We start from the raw sequence: 22988 nt of genomic DNA, 5'->3' as shown, positions 1-22988 counted from the left end.
CGGGAGACACCTTCATCCCGGAGAACCTGATCCTTCCGCAGAGCATAGTCCCCCTCTGCGAGGACCCGGCGAGGGTGGCGGTGCTGGCTACCCTGCCAACCCTGGATGACAGGGGACTGGCCCCACGGCAGACCGGAGGTGACCCGAACCGTGGGCTCCGGATCCCTGGCACGTCCGGGGATCAGGCTACGCTGAGCGCTGCGGGGTCCGGTGCCACCACAAAGGGGAAGCAGGCCGCGGCTAGCAGTGCGCTCGCGGCCGGCTCCAGCCGGGCACAGAGCAGCTCCAGTGCGTCATCGAGAGACGCAGGCCGGCGGAGGCTACTCCGTGGCGACGGGACCCTAGTCTCGGAGCCCGCCGCGAAGCGCCAGAGGTCTTCTGAGGGTGCAGGCCAGGGTAGCTCCCGGGCTGCCGGCCCCCACGGGTCCTCTGGCGCGACTGGACCACCACCATCGCCGCCAAGGAATTCTTCCCGCCGGCAGCAGGAGCAGCAGCAGCAAGAGCAGCCGCAAGTGCAGCGGCAACAGGCACGCGGGCGGCAACAGCAGCAACTGGTGCGACCTCGGGTTGCGCCCATGCCACAGCCACAGGGACAGCAGCAGCGGGAGCAACCGCAGGAGAAAAGGCCCGGGCTCCGGGGACGCTGGGTCCCCGGTACTTCCGGGTTAGTGTCATTCTACTCTCCTCCTTTGTGCCGGTGCTCTGTTTTCTTCTTTTCTGATGGCCTTTCTGCTTTGCAACCAGGGCTTCCCGCCCCAGCGGTTCCTCTACTGTCGCTGGCACATTGGCAGGTGCCCAGGCGGCGGCGGCCCTGGCGTCGACAGCGACGGTGGCAGCAGGTGCGGGACCCTCAGGTACGGCGTCCTGTGCCAACCCCATGGTGCGTGGCATGGAGCTGACTAGCGTGCCATTTTTAGACTCCGCAGTGCTCAGTGCGGCGGCGGCGGCGGTGGCGCCGGTGCTGGGTGCAGCCGCGCCCGACGCGGCGACGGTGGAGGCGCCGATACTGAACGCAGCCACACCCGACACAACGGTGGAGGAAACGGCGGTACTGGGTGCAGCCGCGCCCGATGCCGTGGTGGCTAAAAAGCCGGCTCTGGGCGCCACGGCCCCCGACGCCGCAGCGGCGGAGGCGCGAGTGCTGGGCGGAGCCGCACCCGACACGGTGGTGGAGGTGCCGGTGCAGGGCGCAGCCGCACTCGACGCGGCCCCGCGTCCGCCACGGCGGCAGCGGGGGCGCCGGAGTTGGGTTCGGCCACGCCCGACTCAGCGGCAGCGGGGGCGCCAGAGCTGGGCCCGGCCGCGCCCGACTCGGCGGCAGCGGGGGCGCCGGAGCTGGGCCCGGCGGCGCCCGACTCGGCGACAGCGGAGGCGCCGGAGCTGAGCCCGGCCGCGCCCGACTCGGCGGCAGCGGGGGCGCCGGAGCTGGGTCCGGCGGCGCCCGACTCGGCGACAGCGGAGGCGCCGGAGCTGAGCCCGGCCGCGCCCGACTCGGCGGCAGCAGAGGCGCCGGAGACAAGTGCCGCGGCAGAAGCCCCTACCTCCAGCTCCGGTCCTGCCGCAGAGGAGGAGTTGGAGGTGGTTTTTGGCAGGCGGCTCCTGCAGCTTCAACTTCCGGAGGAGGATGCGACTCCGCTTCCTCAGGTGCTGTTGCGAGTTCGGCGTTCGATCGAGGAGGCAACCTCCTCTGCCGAGGTGGCCTTCCGGCGGGAGTGGTCTGCTCTGGAGAGCGAGCGTCAGCGCCTCTCCGATTGGCACACCCGTCTGGAGGCGCATACGAAGGCTGAAGCCTCCCACGCCGCGGAAACTCGGTCAAAGCTCAAGGCGGACCAAGAGGCCTACCGAGCCAACCTTAAGAAGGTGTTTGACCGAGAGTTCGCGGTGTCAAACCGAGAGAAATCCCTGGCGCAGCGGGAGCGGGACTTCACCCTGGAGGTTGTTGGCTTTGCTGCTCAACGGTCTGACCTCGAGGCCCACCTCGCAGCCCAACAGTCAGAGCTGGAGACTCGCAGCGAGGACCTCGAGGTCCGGAGGCAGGAGCTCGACGTCTTCTCTGCGACTCTGCAGGGATGGCGTGAACAACTGCAGGAGAGGGCCCGCCAGCTGACTGCCGACGAGGCGGATTTGGAGGAGGACCGGAAGTCCCTCGCCAAGCGGGAGGCTCACGCCACCGGCATAGAGAAGGAGCTCGGGCGCCAGCGAGACTCGCTCAAGAAGCTGAAGGCATGGGCTGAGCAGAGGGAGACCAAGCTGGAGGAGAGGTCCCGCGAACTCGAGGAGAGGTCCCGTGAGCTCGAGGAGAAGTCCCGCGAGGTGGAGGTGGCCAAGGCGGCCCTGGACACCCGGGTGCAAGAGGCGGTCCGGGAGGCGGTCCGGAAGCACCAGGAAGACCAGCGCGCTGAGGCCCAGCGGATTGCTGACTGGGCAACCGAGGCGAGCCTGGCGTTGGTGCCACTTGGTCTGAGCCCGATCCAGGTGGCGGAGCCGCCAGCTTCAATAGCTGACGCCCTCCCGGTGTTGAGTTCTGCTTCGGATAGGCTCCAGCGCCTGGGGCCAGTCCTTGCTGGTCAGCTTGAAACCGAGGGCCGTGAGTTGATCCGGCTGGTGGCGGAGCACATCCTGACCTGCCTCCGGAGCCACGATCCAACCATCTGTAACACCCTGAAAATTCACTAAACAAATCATGCGCTAAGTTGTTTTTTGTTGAGCTCGACTTCCCTTAAACCCTGAACCCAAGCCCCAGAATTTTCTCCTGAACAACCCGACACCCGGTTTCAATTCGCGTCCCATCCATTTTTCTATCCGACGCGATGTGTCGCGACCGGACGCCGCGAATCCCGCCCCCTCCTTTTTCCTCTCTCCCCTCCGACCGCGTGCCCCACCTCCCGCGGCCCGCACGCCGCGCGTGACCGACCGCGGCCGCGGTCGCCGCTGGCGCGCACCGCCCCTTCCCCCTCCTTTTTCCTTTCTCTCCCTTCCTTTTCCCCATTTCCTTTTTCTTTAATTCTTTTTCCTATTTTCTTTTTCCCCATTTTCTTTTCCATTTTCTTTTCCTTTTTCCCTTCACCCTTTTTCTTTTTCTTTCCCTCCCTTCCTTCCCTCTTTCCTCTCTTCCTTCCCCGCCGCGCCTGCCCCGAGCCGCCTCCTGCTCCGAGCGCCGCCGTGCCCGGCTCCACCTCCCCGCGCACGCCCCAGCTCGGCCTGCCCCGCGTGCCACGCCGCCCTCCGCGCTCGGCCGCTCCCCGCCCTCGCGCCTCGCCACCGCAGCGCCCCGCCCCGGCCGACCGTGCGCCGCGCATGCACGCACGCCGCGCCGCGCCAAGCCGCGTCGCGCAAGCACACCGCGCACCCCGCGCACGCCACCATCGCCACCCGCGCCGCGCACACCGACGCGGCGTACGCACGCACGCTACTGCCCCTGCCCCACCGCGTGCGCACAAGCGCGCGCCTCGCCGTGCCCACGTGCGCGCCGCGCACCGCTCGTCGCTGCGCCGCTCGCTGCCCGCCCCGCTCAGCGTCGTTCGCGCACACGCCGCCGCACCGTCCGCCGTGCCGCCGCTGTGCCACGCGCTGCGCCGCTCGCCACCGCCCGGGAACGCGCGCCACACGCGTTCCACGCGCACCAAGCCACGGCAAACGCGCCAAGCTGCAACGCCGTGAGCTCCGCCGAGCCCACGTGCACGCCTGGCCGCGCCGCGCGCCGCCCGCCGCTGCCCCGCACAGCGCCGCCCTGTGCTCACCACTGCTCGCCGCCTCGTCGCCCGCGCTACCGCCGCACGCCACTCCACGACGAACGGACGTGGCCGGAGCGCCATTACTCCGGCCCGTGCCGCTCGCCGGCCGCCACCGCCGCGTCTCACCTACTCACGCCGCTCCACCGCCTTAGCTCGGCTATAAAAGAGCCCCGAGCTCCCTGGCCACCCCCACAACATCACTCACCGGCCCTAACCCCTCCTCCTAACCCGCAGCGCCGCCGCCGCAGCCGTTCCCCAACCGCCGCCGCCCTCTCTCGCCGAGCCGCCTCTGCGCGCCACCCTAGCTCAAGGTGAGGCCGGGGATCGGTGCCCCGTACCCCCCTCTCCCTTTTCCCCCGGTCCACGGCCACCCCCGGAGCCCGGGGCGGCCGGATTGGCCGCCGCCGGTGAGCCGGCGCCCCTCCTCTGTTTTGCGATGGGAGGAAGGGGATGAATGGCCATTTTGCATTTAGGCCCCCCCTCTCCTCCCATTCTATTAAAGGACCCTTGTCCTTATATCCTTTCTTTTCAAAATGAACCCTGTCCTTTGTTTTATTTTCAAGAAAACCCTTTCACATGAAACATAATTCCAGGTATGCCCTAGACCTTTCCAGTTTAGTCCAAATATTTCTAAAAATTACAAATAGGTCCCTGCCTTCTCGAGGAGTAATTACAACCAGGCCCCTGACCGACCCCCGAACCTCTACTAAACCTATTATTTCATGAACCTAACGACCTCTAATCAACCCGAAACCTTACCAAGTATCTCTGAACTCAGTTTCGGCCCTACCGTTAAGAAACCACTCAAAAATACCACTTCTATCTCCATATTTTATGTGATACCGATTCGAGCTCAACGATAGATCTTGTTTGATTGGATGCTTGTTATGTGTGCTGTAGACCGCGGAGTGAACGAAGGAGAACCCGTCATCGAGCAGTACTGCGAGCAGGAGAACGAGGATCAGTTCCGCGACCCCGAGCCCGAAGGACAGGACTTCCCCGAAGGCTTCGAAGACGGCAAGTTCAATCCCATCCTTTGATGCATGTTTCTGTCCTAGTTTTTATAAACACAACCCAATGGCCTGTTTTATAAATTGCATATGTTTTACTTGCATGAAAACACGGTTGGATAGCCACCCCTTGATTTGTGATGACCATTCCTTGACCACCTAGATTAATGTCTGATTTTGTTTGGACGTTAATCGATATTAGAATGCTTAGGACTTTACTCATTATACTATTTGATTTATAAAGAAAATGTGTGCGTGTGGGAAGGATTAAAATGTGGATTTTCGAAAGATGAGTATGGGCGAGATGGACGGCATTTCTGTGCGATTTGCCGATTGGTGTGCTTATGCCCGTGTGGCAGGGCAAAGAAGGGAGATATCCATCTTGTCGTGTCTAAGGACCGAGTTGGTGTGTCATCTCACCTAACTCCACTATCGTGCAAACCACTCGACCGTTGAATGGGCAACGGCGTAGCATAAATCCCACTAGTTGGTGTGGTAGCCATCAGGTGAGCTGAGAGCAACGGGTGACTAAGGAAAAGGGATAAGCCCCGAGTGACTTATGCCCGGTTATACCTAAGTGAACGGTCGATGACCCCTTGGTACATCCCGTGATGGCTAGTCAGGCTTAGCTATGGTGGGTAATGGCTATGTTGGGATCTACACCGACACGACGGTGTTCGAGTTGTGGTATCCTACTTGTGGGCAAAGTTGCACACCTCTGCAGAGTTAAGAATCTATTCGAATAGTCCGTGCCCACGGTATTGGGCGAGTTATGGTGTGGTCACATAACTAGTGTTTCCTTGGGATGGGCTGGTGTGAGTTGTTTTGGAATTGTGTCCGGCAGATGTGCCGTGTGCTACGACGGACGGGGAGTCCGGTAGCAGTTTAAAAAATTGGAAACTCCGTGTTACTTCTGAAATTGATTTTTATAAAGGTTTTCTTTAAAACAAACCCCTGCATAAATTATAGTTCTTCTGCAAATTAAACCATAAACCTTATCCTTGATATTACCTAGGCATATTATTTTGATTTAACCCCTCCGTGGGTGTGGTTGGACTTGCTGAGTACGTTTGTGCTCACCCCACTCTTACTTTTTACAGAAGAAGATCCAGACTTCGTGCCAGACGACGCCGAGTAGGGTTATCGTTCTACACCCAACCTTGCCCGTGGAACCGGCCCCGTTGAGATGCCTCCGCTGTCGCAGTACTCTGAGCCCGTAGTGGACCCTATGTGGTTTGCGGTCTGGTGTTATGTTGTAGCTTGGCTAATAATTATTATCATCTGTATCGAGTGTCCGCCAAGGTTTGTAAGGTTCTGAACCATCTGATGTAATAAATGTGGCATCAGCCTCCTGGGACTGATGTTTTGTATCACATTTAAGTCTTCTCTTATGAGAGGACGCTTCAGGTGGTATCAGAGCCGTAGGTTGGCCGTAGGACGTGACCCTAGGAGCGAAACCCGTTTTAGACCCTTTACCTTAGGACTTTTCTATCCTTAATCCTTTCCTCACACAAACACTCACCTTTGGTTCTTGCCCTGTTCCAGATGGCTGACAATGGATGGATTGGCGGAATCTGTTTCGCAGAGCCCGGCCTTCCCAAGTTGTTGATACTCAGCCTGGAACGTATCGGAGTTGTGGATCCACCAGAGTTTCTCTATCGGGAGTACGACTCCAAGGGTACTCTTCGGTGCGACCTGATGATCTTCATAGCAAGGAGCACCCGCTATCCTGATGTGGACCCTTGGTTCATCTCTACCACTGGATTCCGTTTCCCGGATACCTATCGGAAGGCCGCCCGTAAAGCCCTGCGACGGCTCCGAGTGATCTACAAGCATCACCTTCAGCGGACTCCTATGGGGTTCTTCCCGCCAACAGAAGGAAGAGGACGCACCTGGATCGCCCGAATGAGAGGCCTTGGGAGGGAAGAAGAAGATCTGGAAGACACTGTATCCCACCTGTCCATCTACCTCACCGGCCTGGATGAGCTCTATCGCGAGCAAGCAGCACAACTGAAACAGCAGGTCCACAGAGCAGAGAAAGCAACCCAGGAGATGGAGGAACAACGGTCGAGGACTTTCCATGCCGAGTATTCCCTAGCCGCTCTCCAAGTCCAATTGGATGAAAAAGAGGCAGAATTGGAAGAGCAGCGGACAAGGGCCGCACGTGCCGAGAACTCGCTGGCCGCTCTCCAAGCTCAGATGCGGAGGTACGAGGCTCGCTGGGGAATAGGTGGATGGATAGAGGATGACGAAGAAGAGGAACCCGAAGAGGCTCAATGGGATGTAGGCATTCAGACCGAAGAGGAAGAGCCCATGGAAACCCATTGGGATGTTGGAACTGAAACTGAAGAAGAAGAACCCGAAGAAACCCATTGGGATAAAGGAACTCAGACCGAGGATGATGTGATGGATCAGCACCTCCCACTGAAGAAGCGCTCCTTTAGAATAGAGGAAGAATCCCCATGATAGGAGTAGTCTCTAAGCTAGAATCCTTGCTCAAATAATCATGTACCCATGAAGTTGTACCCCACCATGATGCCATAAATAAAAACCATCTACCCCTTTGTGTACCGCAAATATTCGTGCAAGATATTCACTCTATCTTTATTTTCAGATGGCTGAGGAAGGATGGACCCAGGGCGACTGCCAAGCTGCACCTGGCTTCCCCAGCCTGTTGATCAACGCCCTGGAAAGCCTTGGCGTTACGGAACGCCCAAGGTACTACAGCAGAGAGTACGAGCATCATTGCACTCTCCGCTGCAGGGTGATCATTGTCATCGCCAGAAGTGAGCGCCACCCCAACATCCAGTCGTGGCGAGTGACCGCTACGGGATTCAGGCACCAAGACACCTATCCCTTGGCTATCAGAAAGGCACTCCGGTACCTATGCCGGATTTTCGAAGAACACCTAGCACCCACGCCAATAAGGTTCTTTCCGCCGGCCATCAGGACCCCTGTTTGGGAAGCCCGCATGAGAAGCCTGGAACGGCGCCGCCATGAAGTAGACCCTTTGTACCAAGTGGCTAACTATCTGGTCGCTTTGGACCAACTCTTCGATGAGCAGGCCCACCTGCTGAAGGAGCAGACCAATCGTGCCGAGCAAGCTGAACTCGCGGTGAGGCTCCAACAGGTCCGAGCAGCCCAAGCCGAGGCAAGAGCCGCCGCCGCAATCAGCAGTGAAGCAGTTGCACAGGAGAGCCTCAGACAAGCCCGAGACCGGCGCATGCAGGAATGGACCAGAAGTGGGACCCCAGTTCCGGCCATCGGAGAAGACCATGTTCTACTTGGGACACCCGTCATAGGATGGGGAACGCTCTTCGGAAGCCCTCGAGCTCCACCCGAGAACCCCGAAGGGTTTACTGCTGTCAGAGAAAGAGAAGTTGCTGCTCAGCCCCAAGAGAACGGGAACCCGGAGGACGACGAGCCGTTTGTTTCCCCGGAAGCTCGTACCACCCCAGAAGATGACTCGCCCCGCGAGTAGAGTGTCCAACCCTACCCTGTTGTTGAACCCTTCTAGCCCTTCCAGTTTAAGTTGTATTCCTAGTTTGAACCTGTACCCGGACGTGTAGTACGCGTTCTAGTCTTGTTCCGTGTTGTACCCTGCCTCGCTTTATTAAAGGTTGCTTGTTTGCCTTGTTGTGTGCTTGTTGTGTGTGTGCCTTTCGGCAGAAGGTTAATTCTGCCTTTTCAAAAATACGAATTAAACAACTTAAACATCACCTAATCTCAATCTCACAAAACCCTACCCAATCTGCAGATGGTTTCTCGGAGTGTCACGAGGGCCTCCCGTGTCAGGGACCCTGCAGCTGTTGATGCAGGAGTACGCCTTAACGGTCAAAACCATCCTCAGGAAGAACAAGAAGTGAGTCAGGGCAGAGGAGAAAATCAGGATGCGCAGCTACCACCACCACCACCCTTCGTGGACCTGGCACAAGTAATCCATAACCAGACTCTCATACTGGAGACACTGGCCAATGCTCTAATGAACAGACAGCCACGAGAGCAGACCTTCAACGACAAGCTTACAGCTTTTCTGAGGGCTAAGCCACCTACTTTTGCCGGATCCAGCAACCCCTTGGATGCAGATGATTGGCTCCGCGTGATCCAGAGGAAGCTCGAGCCGTTTGGGTGCCAGGATCGAGATAAAGTCCTCCTGGCAGCACATCAACTCACCGGGACTGCCTTAGCCTGGTGGGAAAATTACTGCGCTGCCGCCAGAGATGCCTCCACCATCACCTGGAATGAATTCGTGAGAGAGTTCCGCCGTTATCACATCCCCTCGGCCACCATGAAGCGCAAGGCAGATGAGTTCCGCGCACTTCAGCAGGGGAGTATGTCGGTGGAAGAATATACTCACCAGTTTATGGAGCTGGCTCGTTATGCACCGGAAGAGGTGAACGACGACGAGAAGAAGCAGGATATGTTCAAGAAGGGACTAAATCCAGAACTCAGGACCCTGCTCACCCCTCAGATCTATCCTGACTTCAACACCTTGATGAACAAGGCAATCCTCACTGAGAAGGCCAAGAGTGATGAAAGAAAGGATAACAAGCGCAAGTTCCTGGAGAGTAAGGCCCGCCAGCAGGATCGTTCCCAGAAGGCCAGAAGTTTCAGCTACAATGCACCAAGGACCCAAGCCCCAATGCAGTACAGAACCCAGTCCCAAGCGACAGGACCACGGGCCCCTAACACACAGCTCAGAAGCCAGAACACCATGAGGGCCCCGCAGAGTAATGCGAGCCAAGTCACCAACAACAACAGCAATGTCAGGGCCTGTTTCAACTGCCGAGAGACAGGGCATTTCATCGCCGACTGCCCTTATGCCAAGAACAAGCCAGCCACTTCAGCTTTCTCCAACACAGTGAACGGACCCAAGCCAGTGCTGACCGGAGCCAACCGAGTGCCCCTCCGTGGCAACACCAACAACAACAGCAACCAGCAGAGGCAGCCCCAGCAGACTTTTGGACGAGCCCGCGTCAACCACATCGACGCGCAAGAAGCTCAAGGAGCTCAGGGCGTTGTACTCGGTGAGTACCTTGTCAGCTCAACTCTTGCAACAGTACTGTTCGATTCCGGAGCATCACACTCATTTATATCCTCGAGTTTTGTGGAGAAACATAAAATACCTACAGTACTACTAAAAACGCCCCTATTAACCCGGACGCCCGGAGGAGACATCAGGTGTCAACTGGGTTGTCTACGGGTAAGGATTAATTTAAGTGGGGTAGAGTTTCTAGCAGATCTAGTAGCACTTAAGTCGGAAGGGATAGATGTGATCCTTGGAATGGATTGGCTGAGCAAACACAATGGCCTCATAGGTTGTACAGACAAGGTAGTCCACCTAACAAACCCAGAGGGAGTCCGAGTGACCTGTCACACCCGGGAAAGTGGAGCAAACCCGATGGTGTTTAGCATGGAAGCCAAGTCCTTGGAAGAAGTCCCAGTAGTGAGTGAGTACCCCGATGTCTTTCCTGAAGAACTTCCCGGTATGCCACCAGATAGGGACATAGAATTTGTCATTGATCTTGTTCCTGGAACCGCCCCCATAGCCAAGAGACCCTATAGGATGGCAGCCTCTGAGTTGGCAGAGTTAAAGAAACAACTAGAGGAGTTACAACGGATTGGCTTCATCAGGCCAAGTTCGTCACCTTGGGGAGCCCCGGTTCTATTCGTCAAGAAGAAGGACGGAAGTATGAGGTTGTGTGTAGACTACCGGGCACTAAACGAAGTCACTATCAAAAATAAGTACCCCCTTCCCAGGATCGATGATCTCTTCGATCAGTTAAAAGGAGCCAAGTACTTTTCCAAGATTGACCTAAGGTCCGGATATTTTCAGCTCAAGATTAGGGAAAGCGACATTCCGAAGACAGCCTTTGTCACCCGATACGGACAGTTTGAGTTCACAGTGATGTCTTTTGGACTGACAAATGCACCTGCTTATTTCATGAACCTCATGAACAAAGTGTTTATGGACGATCTAGATAAGTTTGTCGTAGTCTTCATTGACGACATACTTATTTACTCGAAGAGTATTCAGGAGCACGAGCAACACCTGAGGGTAGTTCTGGAGAAGTTGAGAATGCACAGGCTATACGCCAAATTCAGCAAGTGTGAGTTCTGGCTGGAGAAAGTGGCTTTCCTTGGTCATATCTTGACCGCGGAAGGAGTAGCAGTGGATCCCGAGAAGGTCGAAGCAGTCTCCAATTGGCAGCAACCGACCAACGTCAGTGAGATCAGAAGCTTTCTTGGATTAGCTGGGTATTATCGGAGATTCATTGAAGGATTTTCTAAAATAGCCCGGCCCATGACAGAGCTGCTCAAGAAAGAAAAGAAGTTCACCTGGACGGAGTCGTGTGAAAGGAGCTTCCAGGAGTTGAAGCAAAGATTGACGACAGCCCCAGTGCTAACCCTGCCGGATATTCATCGGGATTTCGTCATCTATTGTGATGCGTCCCGACAAGGATTGGGTTGTGTACTGATGCAAGATGGGAAAGTCGTTGCATATGCTTCCCGTCAGCTCAGAACTCATGAGCAAAATTACCCAACCCATGATTTGGAACTTGCAGCAGTAGTGCACGCACTTAAGATTTGGAGGCATTATTTGATTGGAAATAAGTGCGAAATTTTTACCGATCATAAAAGTCTGAAGTATATCTTCACCCAACCAGACCTAAATCTGAGGCAGAGAAGATGGCTAGAACTAGTCAAGGATTATAATTTGGAAATTCACTACCACCCGGGAAAGGCAAACGTAGTGGCTGATGCCTTGAGTCGGAAATCCTATGGGCCCAAGAATGACCATTTACAAGAAGAAATGGCACGATTAAATGTGCACATTGTCCCTCGAGGCTCCAGCCAAGTGCTGAACGTCCAATCCACTCTGGAGGAAAGAATCAGCAAAGCCCAAAGAGCGGACAAAGGACTGATGGAAATTCGGAGGCAAACCGGAGAAAATAAGGCCCCAGACTTTCGAGTTGATAATAAGGGAACGTTGTGGTATAAAAACAGAATTTGTGTGCCCCAGAAAGGAGATTTCAGGCAGATGATCATGGATGAAGCCCATAACTCGGCCTACTCAATTCACCCGGGATCCACCAAAATGTATATGGACTTAAAACAGAAGTATTGGTGGAATGGGATGAAGGCAGATATTGCACGGTTCGTCGCCCATTGCGATACTTGCCAGAGAATCAAAGCTGAACACCAGAAGCCGGCAGGATTGTTGCAGCCCCTACCCATTCCGGTTTGGAAATGGGATGAAATAGGGATGGATTTTGTGGTAGGACTGCCCAGAACCCAGAAAGGACACGATTCCATATGGGTAATAGTGGACCGACTCACTAAAGCGGCTCACTTCATACCCGTACGTACCAACTACGGCGGAGAAAAGCTAGCCAAGCTTTACGTGGAGAATATAGTGAAGTTGCATGGTGTGCCCAGCCGAATTGTTTCCGACAGAGGGACCCAATTCACCTCGAGATTTTGGAAAAGTTTGCATAAAGCCATGGGCACCAAGCTAGACTTTAGTTCCGCTTATCACCCGCAGACAGATGGTCAGACAGAAAGGGTGAATCAGATTATGGAAGATATGTTGAGAGCATGTGTTCTCAACTATGGCAAAGATTGGGAACAGAGTTTACCCTATGCTGAGTTCTCATACAATAATGGGTATCAAGCAAGCTTGGGCATGTCACCGTTCGAGGCTCTCTACGGAAGGAAATGCAGGACCCCTCTGATGTGGTCAGAAGTTGGAGAACGTGCTTTAGTCGGGCCCACCCTCATAAAGGAAGCAGAAGAAAGAGTAGCCGAGATCAGAGAGAAGCTGAAAGCAGCCCAGTCCCGACAGAAGAGTTACGCTGACAAGAAAAGGCGGGAAATAAGTTTCAGTCCAGGGGATTTTGTGTATCTCAAGGTATCGCCCATTCGAGGAACCCGAAGATTTCAGGTACAAGGAAAATTAGCCCCTCGGTACATTGGACCGTACCGAGTTCTGAAGAAAGTTGGAGCTGTAGCATACCGCTTGGAACTGCCAGAAGAAATGTCAGATATACATCCGGTGTTCCACGTCTCACAGCTAAGAAGATGTTTCAGAGTACCCGAGGCAGAGCACGTGCCAGTAGAAACGATAGATCTACAGCCAGACCTACGATATCAAGAAGTACCGGTCAAGATTCTCGACACGATCACCAGAAGGACCAGAAACTCTGAAGTACGGATATGCAGAGTCCAGTGGAGCAGACACGGAGTAGAAGAAGCGACGTGGGAACGAGAAGACGCTCTGAAGAAGGAGTTTCCCCACCTGTTTAGGAACCAGCCGAATCTCGAGGACGAGATTCATTTTAAGTGGGGTAGGTTTGTAACACCCTGAAAATTCACTAAACAAATCATGCGCTAAGTTGTTTTTCGTTGAGCTCGACTTCCCTTAAACCCTGAACCCAAGCCCCAGAATTTTCTCCTGAACAACCCGACACCCGGTTTCAATTCGCGTCCCATCCATTTTTCTATCCGACGCGATGTGTCGCGACCGGACGCCGCGAATCCCGCCCCCTCCTTTTTCCTCTCTCCCCTCCGACCGCGTGCCCCACCTCCCGCGGCCCGCACGCCGCGCGTGACCGACCGCGGCCGCGGTCGCCGCTGGCGCGCACCGCCCCTTCCCCCTCCTTTTTCCTTTCTCTCCCTTCCTTTTCAACATTTCCTTTTTCTTTAATTCTTTTTTCTATTTTCTTTTTCCCCATTTTCTTTTCCATTTTCTTTTCCTTTTTCCCTTCACCCTTTTTCTTTTTCTTTCCCTCCCTTCCTTCCCTCTTTCCTCTCTTCCTTCCCCGCCGCGCCTGCCCCGAGCCGCCTCCTGCTCCGAGCGCCGCCGTGCCCGGCTCCACCTCCCCGCGCACGCCCCAGCTCGGCCTGCCCCGCGTGCCACGCCGCCCTCCGCGCTCGGCCGCTCCCCGCCCTCGCGCCTCGCCACCGCAGCGCCCCGCCCCGGCCGACCGTGCGCCGCGCATGCACGCACGCCGCGCCGCGCCAAGCCGCGTCGCGCAAGCACACCGCGCACCCCGCGCACGCCACCATCGCCACCCGCGCCGCGCACACCGACGCGGCGTACGCACGCACGCTACTGCCCCTGCCCCACCGCGTGCGCACAAGCGCGCGCCTCGCCGTGCCCACGTGCGCGCCGCGCACCGCTCGTCGCTGCGCCGCTCGCTGCCCGCCCCGCTCAGCGTCGTTCGCGCACACGCCGCCGCACCGTCCGCCGTGCCGCCGCTGTGCCACGCGCTGCGCCGCTCGCCACCGCCCGGGAACGCGCGCCACACGCGTTCCACGCGCACCAAGCCACGGCAAACGCGCCAAGCTGCAACGCCGTGAGCTCCGCCGAGCCCACGTGCACGCCTGGCCGCGCCGCGCGCCGCCCGCCGCTGCCCCGCACAGCGCCGCCCTGTGCTCACCACTGCTCGCCGCCTCGTCGCCCGCGCTACCGCCGCACGCCACTCCACGACGAACGGACGTGGCCGGAGCGCCATTACTCCGGCCCGTGCCGCTCGCCGGCCGCCACCGCCGCGTCTCACCTACTCACGCCGCTCCACCGCCTTAGCTCGGCTATAAAAGAGCCCCGAGCTCCCTGGCCACCCCCACAACATCACTCACCGGCCCTAACCCCTCCTCCTAACCCGCAGCGCCGCCGCCGCAGCCGTTCCCCAACCGCCGCCGCCCTCTCTCGCCGAGCCGCCTCTGCGCGCCACCCTAGCTCAAGGTGAGGCCGGGGATCGGTGCCCCGTACCCCCCTCTCCCTTTTCCCCCGGTCCACGGCCACCCCCGGAGCCCGGGGCGGCCGGATTGGCCGCCGCCGGTGAGCCGGCGCCCCTCCTCTGTTTTGCGATGGGAGGAAGGGGATGAATGGCCATTTTGCATTTAGGCCCCCCCTCTCCTCCCATTCTATTAAAGGACCCTTGTCCTTATATCCTTTCTTTTCAAAAAGAACCCTGTCCTTTGTTTTATTTTCAAGAAAACCCTTTCACATGAAACATAATTCCAAGTATGCCCTAGACCTTTCCAGTTTAGTCCAAATATTTCTAAAAATTACAAATAGGTCCCTGCCTTCTCGAGGAGTAATTACAACCAGGCCCCTGACCGACCCCCGAACCTCTACTAAACCTATTATTTCATGAACCTAACGACCTCTAATCAACCCGAAACCTTACCAAGTATCTCTGAACTCAGTTTCGGCCCTACCGTTAAGAAACCACTCAAAAATACCACTTCTATCTCCATATTTTATGTGATACCGATTCGAGCTCAACGATAGATCTTGTTTGATTGGATGCTTGTTATGTGTGCTGTAGACCGCGGAGTGAACGAAGGAGAACCCGTCATCGAGCAGTACTGCGAGCAGGAGAACGAGGATCAGTTCCGCGACCCCGAGCCCGAAGGACAGGACTTCCCCGAAGGCTTCGAAGACGGCAAGTTCAATCCCATCCTTTGATGCATGTTTCTGTCCTAGTTTTTATAAACACAACCCAATGGCCTGTTTTATAAATTGCATATGTTTTACTTGCATGAAAACACGGTTGGATAGCCACCCCTTGATTTGTGATGACCATTCCTTGACCACCTAGATTAATGTCTGATTTTGTTTGGACGTTAATCGATATTAGAATGCTTAGGACTTTACTCATTATACTATTTGATTTATAAAGAAAATGTGTGCGTGTGGGAAGGATTAAAATGTGGATTTTCGAAAGATGAGTATGGGCGAGATGGACGGCATTTCTGTGCGATTTGCCGATTGGTGTGCTTATGCCCGTGTGGCAGGGCAAAGAAGGGAGATATCCATCTTGTCGTGTCTAAGGACCGAGTTGGTGTGTCATCTCACCTAACTCCACTATCGTGCAAACCACTCGACCGTTGAATGGGCAACGGCGTAGCATAAATCCCACTAGTTGGTGTGGTAGCCATCAGGTGAGCTGAGAGCAACGGGTGACTAAGGAAAAGGGATAAGCCCCGAGTGACTTATGCCCGGTTATACCTAAGTGAACGGTCGATGACCCCTTGGTACATCCCGTGATGGCTAGTCAGGCTTAGCTATGGTGGGTAATGGCTATGTTGGGATCTACACCGACACGACGGTGTTCGAGTTGTGGTATCCTACTTGTGGGCAAAGTTGCACACCTCTGCAGAGTTAAGAATCTATTCGAATAGTCCGTGCCCACGGTATTGGGCGAGTTATGGTGTGGTCACATAACTAGTGTTTCCTTGGGATGGGCTGGTGTGAGTTGTTTTGGAATTGTGTCCGGCAGATGTGCCGTGTGCTACGACGGACGGGGAGTCCGGTAGCAGTTTAAAAAATTGGAAACTCCGTGTTACTTCTGAAATTGATTTTTATAAAGGTTTTCTTTAAAACAAACCCCTGCATAAATTATAGTTCTTCTGCAAATTAAACCATAAACCTTATCCTTGATATTACCTAGGCATATTATTTTGATTTAACCCCTCCGTGGGTGTGGTTGGACTTGCTGAGTACGTTTGTGCTCACCCCACTCTTACTTTTTACAGAAGAAGATCCAGACTTCGTGCCAGACGACGCCGAGTAGGGTTATCGTTCTACACCCAACCTTGCCCGTGGAACCGGCCCCGTTGAGATGCCTCCGCTGTCGCAGTACTCTGAGCCCGTAGTGGACCCTATGTGGTTTGCGGTCTGGTGTTATGTTGTAGCTTGGCTAATAATTATTATCATCTGTATCGAGTGTCCGCCAAGGTTTGTAAGGTTCTGAACCATCTGATGTAATAAATGTGGCATCAGCCTCCTGGGACTGATGTTTTGTATCACATTTAAGTCTTCTCTTATGAGAGGACGCTTCACCATCTCTCTGGCGCCCGTGGTGGATGGCCCTGTAGCGGAGACGGAGGCCGCCGCTCGGGACAGCGTGCAGGAGGTCGTTGACTTCGTCGCCACCTACTTCAAGCGAGAGCCTGCAGACCCTTGAGCTGGGCATTGTATCTTTTTTCTTTTGCATTATGTAACAAACTTGTACTAGCTGAAATTTTTGAAGCAGAAAAAACTTCAACTTAGCTGTTTGTCAGTTGTTGATTTGCAATATGCAGCACCCCGGCGCCCTGGCCCCCTGGCAGATAGGTTCAGTTGCTTCGACCTGTCTGCCATCTGAGCCGTAGAAGATACTCCGGACCTCCTTGGCATAGGGCTGCATAGCCTGCAAGACGATCAAGCGCCTTGTTCCCTGTGTAGTATACAGGAGTACAGATAGAAGAATCAAGTTTGCTTATATAGTAGCAACGATGCTGCAACTTAGCTATTTGACGCATGCAGAATTCATCCATGATGTCTGGGACAAAGCGGATGCCCTGGGCCCCCTGGGAGAGAGACTCGGTTGCTATGAGTCTTTCTACCATCGAGACTGGCTCTTATCCTGCATGAAAGCTTTGAAGCAGATACTCGGACCCCTTGGTAGGTAGGCTCAATGGTTTGAGACTGACCACCACCAACCAGGTTTTAACCTGTGTACCACTTCAAAGTTATAGCTTAGTAACAGACCCGCGGGGCTCTTTCCTGACCAATCCCAGGCTGGTACCAGGTCCAGGGCTCTAGATGCACAGGTCCGGGTAGCTCTGTGCTTGTTACAGAGTGGAGGAGTGCGTAGGCTTAGGGTCGGAACCAGGCTAAGGCGCTACGCAGGGCTCCGGACCACTCCAGGAAATAGCACGATCTTTCCGGACCTGGCTTCACCGTCCCAGACCCTTCGCAGTAGTGGGTGAGGTCACTTTGCTGTGCTCGATCCTTTGAGATATAGTGCTGGACATGCCGTGTTGGATTTAGGAAGCCAGCTCTTGAGCTGGGACGAGGTCCGGGCCCCTAATTACCCGGCTCCAGGTACTAGAGCACTCGTTACAGGGTGGTGGAGTGTACAGGCTTTTGGGTGCGGAACCAGCTAAGCGGCTACACTGGGCTCCGAACCACCCCAGGAAACAAGTACCCGCTCCCCAGAGTAGGTCCCTAGGGATCCGGACCCCTCTCCAGCAGCAAGAGGGTCCGGATCTGTACGGCAGTCCAGCAGCTCAATGCAGATCTTAGTTGCAGCAACAAGAGTAGAGGTCCCGCGGGGGTTAGAAAAAGCGAAAATTCCGAGAATCGAAATGCGTAATTTAACCTTGACACAAAGACAGAACTAGGAGAAAATCTTTCCTTTGCAATCTCGATGTACATGGCTTGCGCGATGGATGCCAGAGGCCGGGTTTACGAGGTCAGACCTCTACCACTCTGAGCCGCGCGTTAGCCGCTAGTGCGATGGATGCCAGAGGTCGGGTTTACGAGGGTAGCCCCCAACTGCTCTGGACCGCACGCTAACTCTATCTTATTACAAAGGAAAAGTTATTTTCCTGCTCTGCCTAGGTGTAAAACTTACGCAGATGCTCTATGTTCCATGGGTTGTGCAGCGGCACTCCGTCTTCTGTGGCGAGGCGAACGCATCCGGGCCGGCATACCTCTGTAACCTTTAAGGGCCCCTCCCAGCTGGGGGAGAGTTTGTGGAGCCCCGCTCGGTTCAGGATCCGTCTGAGGACGAGGTCGCCAGCCCGGAGCTCCCTACTGTGCACGAACCGTTGATGATAGCGCCGGAGCGCCTGGTTGTAGCGTGCATTTCGGATTGCTGCTCGCCACCTTCGCTCGTCAACGAAGTCCACGTCGTCGCACCGCAGCTGCTCCTGCATGGATTCGTCAAAGGCCTGGACCCGTGGTGAGCCCAGGTGAATTTCTGGGGGAAGGCATGCTTCAGCCCCGTAGACCAGGAAGAACGGAGTCTCCCCGGTGGCTCGGCTGGGTGTGGTCCGGTTGCCCCATAGTACACACGGAAGCTCGTCAACCCATTTGGCACCATGCTTCTTCAAGCAGTTGTAGGTGCGGGTCTTGAGTCCCCTGAGGATCTCTGCATTCGCTCTCTCAACCTGTCCATTGCTGCGGGGATGTGCTACGGACGCAAAGCATAGCTGGATGCCGATGTCCTCACAGTACTCTTGGAAGAGTCTGCTTTTGAATTGGGTCCCGTTGTCCGCGATGATGCGGTTTGGGACGCCAAATCTGCACACAATGGACCTGAGGAATGCGACTGCTGATTTCTTAGTAATATTCACCACAAGAGTAACTTCCGGCCACTTGGTGAACTTGTCGATGGCGACATAGAGGAACCGGTATCCGCCGACAGCCCGGGGGAAAGGCCCCAGGATATCCACACCCCACACAGCGAATGGCCATGAGGGTGGAATCATCTGCAGAGCTTGAGCTGGGGTGTGTATTTGTTTTGCATGGAACTGGCATGCTTTGCAGGACCTTACCAGCTCAGCCGCATCCTGGAGTGCTGTTGGCCAGTAGAAGCCATGCCGAAAGGCCTTGCCAACAAGCGTGCGAGAGGAGGAATGACTTCCGCACTCGCCTCCATGGATCTCCGCGAGCAACTCGCGGCCCTCTCCCTGGGAAATGCATCGCATGAGGACACCGTTGGCGCCACGGCGGTAGAGGTCCCCTTCTACCACCGCGTAACGTTTAGCCAATCGGACTACGCGCTCAGCGGACACATCGTCATCAGGGAGGATGTTATCCTTCAGGTAGTCCCGGATCTCGGAGATCCATGCATCGGGAGCTCCCAGAGCAGGTGGGGGTGGCTCTGTGAGGTCACCAGGTTCCTCAACAGAACACACAGCCCTGGTCGGGCACCATAGGTGGAATGCTGCCGGGACCGTTAGCTTCGAGGTGCCAGCTTGATCCCCCTCACCCGGCTCGGCAGGCTGGGCGGTAGGTTTCAGCAGCCGTCTTTCAAAGACACCCTCGGGCACAGATGCCCAGGTAGATGCTCTCGCAGAGAGATCATCTGCTGCTGAGTTGTGCTCGCGGGGAACGTGTTGCAGTTCCAAGGCGTCGAAGTCCTTCTCGAGCTTCCTCACGTGTATGAGGTATGCCGCGAGCTGGGGATTGTTGCAGTTGCAATCCCCTCGGACCTGCTTGATGATTAGCTGGGAGTCCCCCCTCACCAGAAGCTGCCGGACCCCCAATGAGAGGGCTTGCGTCAGGCCGAAGATTAGAGCTTCGTATTCCGCCATGTTGTTGGTGGCCTTGAACTCAAGGTGCACCATGTACTTCAGCTGATCTCCGTTTGGGTCGATGAGGACCACACCAGCCCCGGCCCACTTCTCGCGGGCGGACCCATCAAAGAAGAGTGTCCAGTGAGGCTCGGTGAAGACTGATGTCCTGATTTCCGGCTCCGGGGGTCCAGCATTTATGACCGGACCCCCAGGGTTGCTTGGGGAAGGAGTCCACTCCGCTATGAAATCAGCCAGGATCTGGCTCTTGACCGCATGGCGTGGGTGGAAATCCAGTTGGAATTCTGCCAGCTCTGCTGCCCACTTGGCGATATTGTCTGTGGCGTTGGAGTTGTGTAGGATCGCTCTTAATGGGTAAGAGGTCACTACAACAACTCGGTGTGCTTGAAAGTAGTGGCGCAGTTTCCTGGACGCAATAAGTATTGCATAGATAAGCTTATGCGTCTCAAGATACCTGGCCTTTGCCTCGTGGAGGACTTCACTGACGTAGTAGACTGGCTTCTGGACGGTCCGGACCCTAGCTCCCGGGTCCGGCTCGCCCTTGTCCACCACATCTGTCCCTTGGGCCCCCAGTGGTTCTGGGTTCCCACTAGGATGAGGCTCCCCCGGACCTGCCTGTGCAGGATTCGGACCTTCAAGCTGGAGTGAGGCTGACGGGCCCCCGTGTCCGGGGTCCGGCTCACCATCCTTGGCCAACAGGACCTTGGAGCTCCCCTGGCGAGTTTGCTCCATCCTTTCGGCGACCAGCACCATGCTGACCGCCTCCGCAGATGCAGCAAGATACAGAAACAACGGCTCACCGGGTTCTGGAGCCACCAATACTGGCAGCGAGGTGAGGTGCTGCTTCAGCTCCTGGAAGGCCTGTTCAGCCTCTTCGGTCCAAGAAAATGGACCGGACCTCCTCAATAGCTTGAAGAAGGGAAGGGCCCTCTCGGCCAGCCTCGATATGAAGCGGCTAAGAGCAGCGAGAGATCCAGTAAGCTTCTGGACGTCCTTGATGTGGCCAGGAGGCCTCATTGCTTCGATCGCCTTGATCTTGGCTGGGTTTGCCTCGATGCCTCGATGCGAGACCAGGAAACCCAGCAGCTTCCCTGCTGAGACGCCGAAGATGCACTTCTCTGGGTTCAGCTTCGTGCACGTGGAGCGAAGACGGTCGAAGACGAGGGACAGGTCCTCCACTAGTGTTGACCCTACCTTAGTCTTGACCACAATGTCATCGACATAAACCTCAACAATATCTCTAATTAGATTATAGAAGGTTTTGTTCATAGCTCGTACAAACGTGGGTAAGGCATTCCTTAGACCATACGGCATGACAATGTAGCAATTAAGCCCATCTACTGTTACAAAGGCAGTATGCTTCCTATCCTCTCTAGACATCTGAATCTGGTGGAAACCAGAGTATGCATCTAGGAAAGACAAAAGGTCACACCCGGAGGTGGAGTCCATGATCTGATCGATACACGGAAGAGGATAGGGGTCTTTTGGACATGCCTTGTTGAGGCTGGTGTAGTCGATGCACATCCGAAGCTTCCCGTTGGCCTTTGGGACGACGACCGGATTGGCCAACCACTCGGGGTGGTGGACCTCCTCGACGAAGCCGGCGTGTAGGAGCTTACGGACTTCTTCGCGGATGAAGTTCTGCCGCTCCACGGACTGCTTCCGAGGCTTCTGGCGCACCGGCGTGGCGTCGGGGTAGATCCTCAAATTGTGCTCGATCACTTCCCTGGGGATCCCGGGCATCTGTGACGGTTCCCAGGCGAACACGTCGACATTTGCCCGGAGGAAAGCGATGAGCGCGTCTTCCTATTTCTCCTCCAGGTTCCCCGCGATGCGGGTGGTCCTGGTGGAGTCTGCTCCAATCTGTACCGTCTTCACGGGAACTTGGTCCGGATCAGATGGTTGGACCTTGGGAGCCATTGCAGGCGCCCTGGGTTGCGAGGTGGACGGATCCTCCTCGGAGCGTGCAGCCTCTGCCGCCAGAGTATGCAGTCTCTCAACTGCAGCGACGGCAGCGGTGCGGTCGCCCTGCACGGTGAGGACTCCGGCAGGGGAAGGCATCTTCAAGACCAAATACCCATAGTGGGCAATGGCCATGAAGCGGTAGAGTGCCGGTCGGCCAATGATGGCGTTGAACGGGAGGTTCACCTCCGCAACATCGAACATGACGCTCTCTGTGCGGAAGTTCTCCTCGGTCCCGAACGTGACCGGCAATGTGATGCTCCCCAGAGGGAACACCGGGTGTGGGCCCACTCCGGAGAATGGGCAAGAGGGAGTCAGCTTGGACTCTGGGATCTGCAACTGCTTAAACGCTGCATAACTGATGACGTTGAGGCCAGCCCCACCGTCAATCAGCACGTGGTAGAGCCTCACGTTGGATATGACAGGGGCGGTGACTAAAGGTGGCACACCAGCTCCGGCCATATTCTCCGGGCAGTCGGATGGCCCGAAAGAGATGGTGGTGTTCATCCACCTCTGGTGCGGCGCCGCCCTCGGGACCCCCGGCTACACCGAAAGGACCTCCCGGCGAAGGGTCTTCACGTCCCGCCAGGAGACGAGCTCCCAGCTCCCGCCATACATTACGTACAGCTTCTTGCGGCGGTCGCCGTTGTCGGAACCGGAGTCGTCGTCGTGATAGACGCCCTTCAGCTCTCGAGCGGGGGATTGGTACCCCAGCTCCTTCTCCCCGGCCGCGGCCCTGCTGTCAGAGGCCTTCTCCTTGCCGGCCCACTGGCGAGGAGGGCATGAACCTCCGCTTCCACCTTGCGGGCGAGGGCGTTTGCCGTGTGCATTCTGGCCTCCAGCCGCTGCCGCCGCAGCTGGCGCCGCTGCTGGCGCTGCTGCTGCAACGACTGGTCCGCCAGAATGCGGCTCCCCGCGACCCCGGTTCTTCTTCTTCTTGCCACCGCCCGGTGCGGTAGCACTGGAGCCACCATTCTTGGTGTCTCCGTCTTGGGGGGCTGAGTGCCATGCACGGCCCTCAGCGGCCCTGGCACACTTGTCTGCCAGGGAGAAAAGCGTAGTGACGCTTTCCACCTCGTGCGTCGCCAGCTTCTCTAGCATCTTCTCATCACGTACCCCCTGGCGGAAAGCAGTAATAATAGATGCATCTGAGATACGAGGAATGGTCCCCCGTACCTTGGTG

This window comes from Panicum virgatum, chromosome 5N, assembly GCF_016808335.1.
Source record: "Panicum virgatum strain AP13 chromosome 5N, P.virgatum_v5, whole genome shotgun sequence".
NCBI classification, from domain to species: Eukaryota; Viridiplantae; Streptophyta; class Magnoliopsida; order Poales; family Poaceae; genus Panicum; species Panicum virgatum.
The sequence above is the reverse complement of the archived record's forward strand: the minus strand, read 5'-3'. Positions refer to the sequence as shown.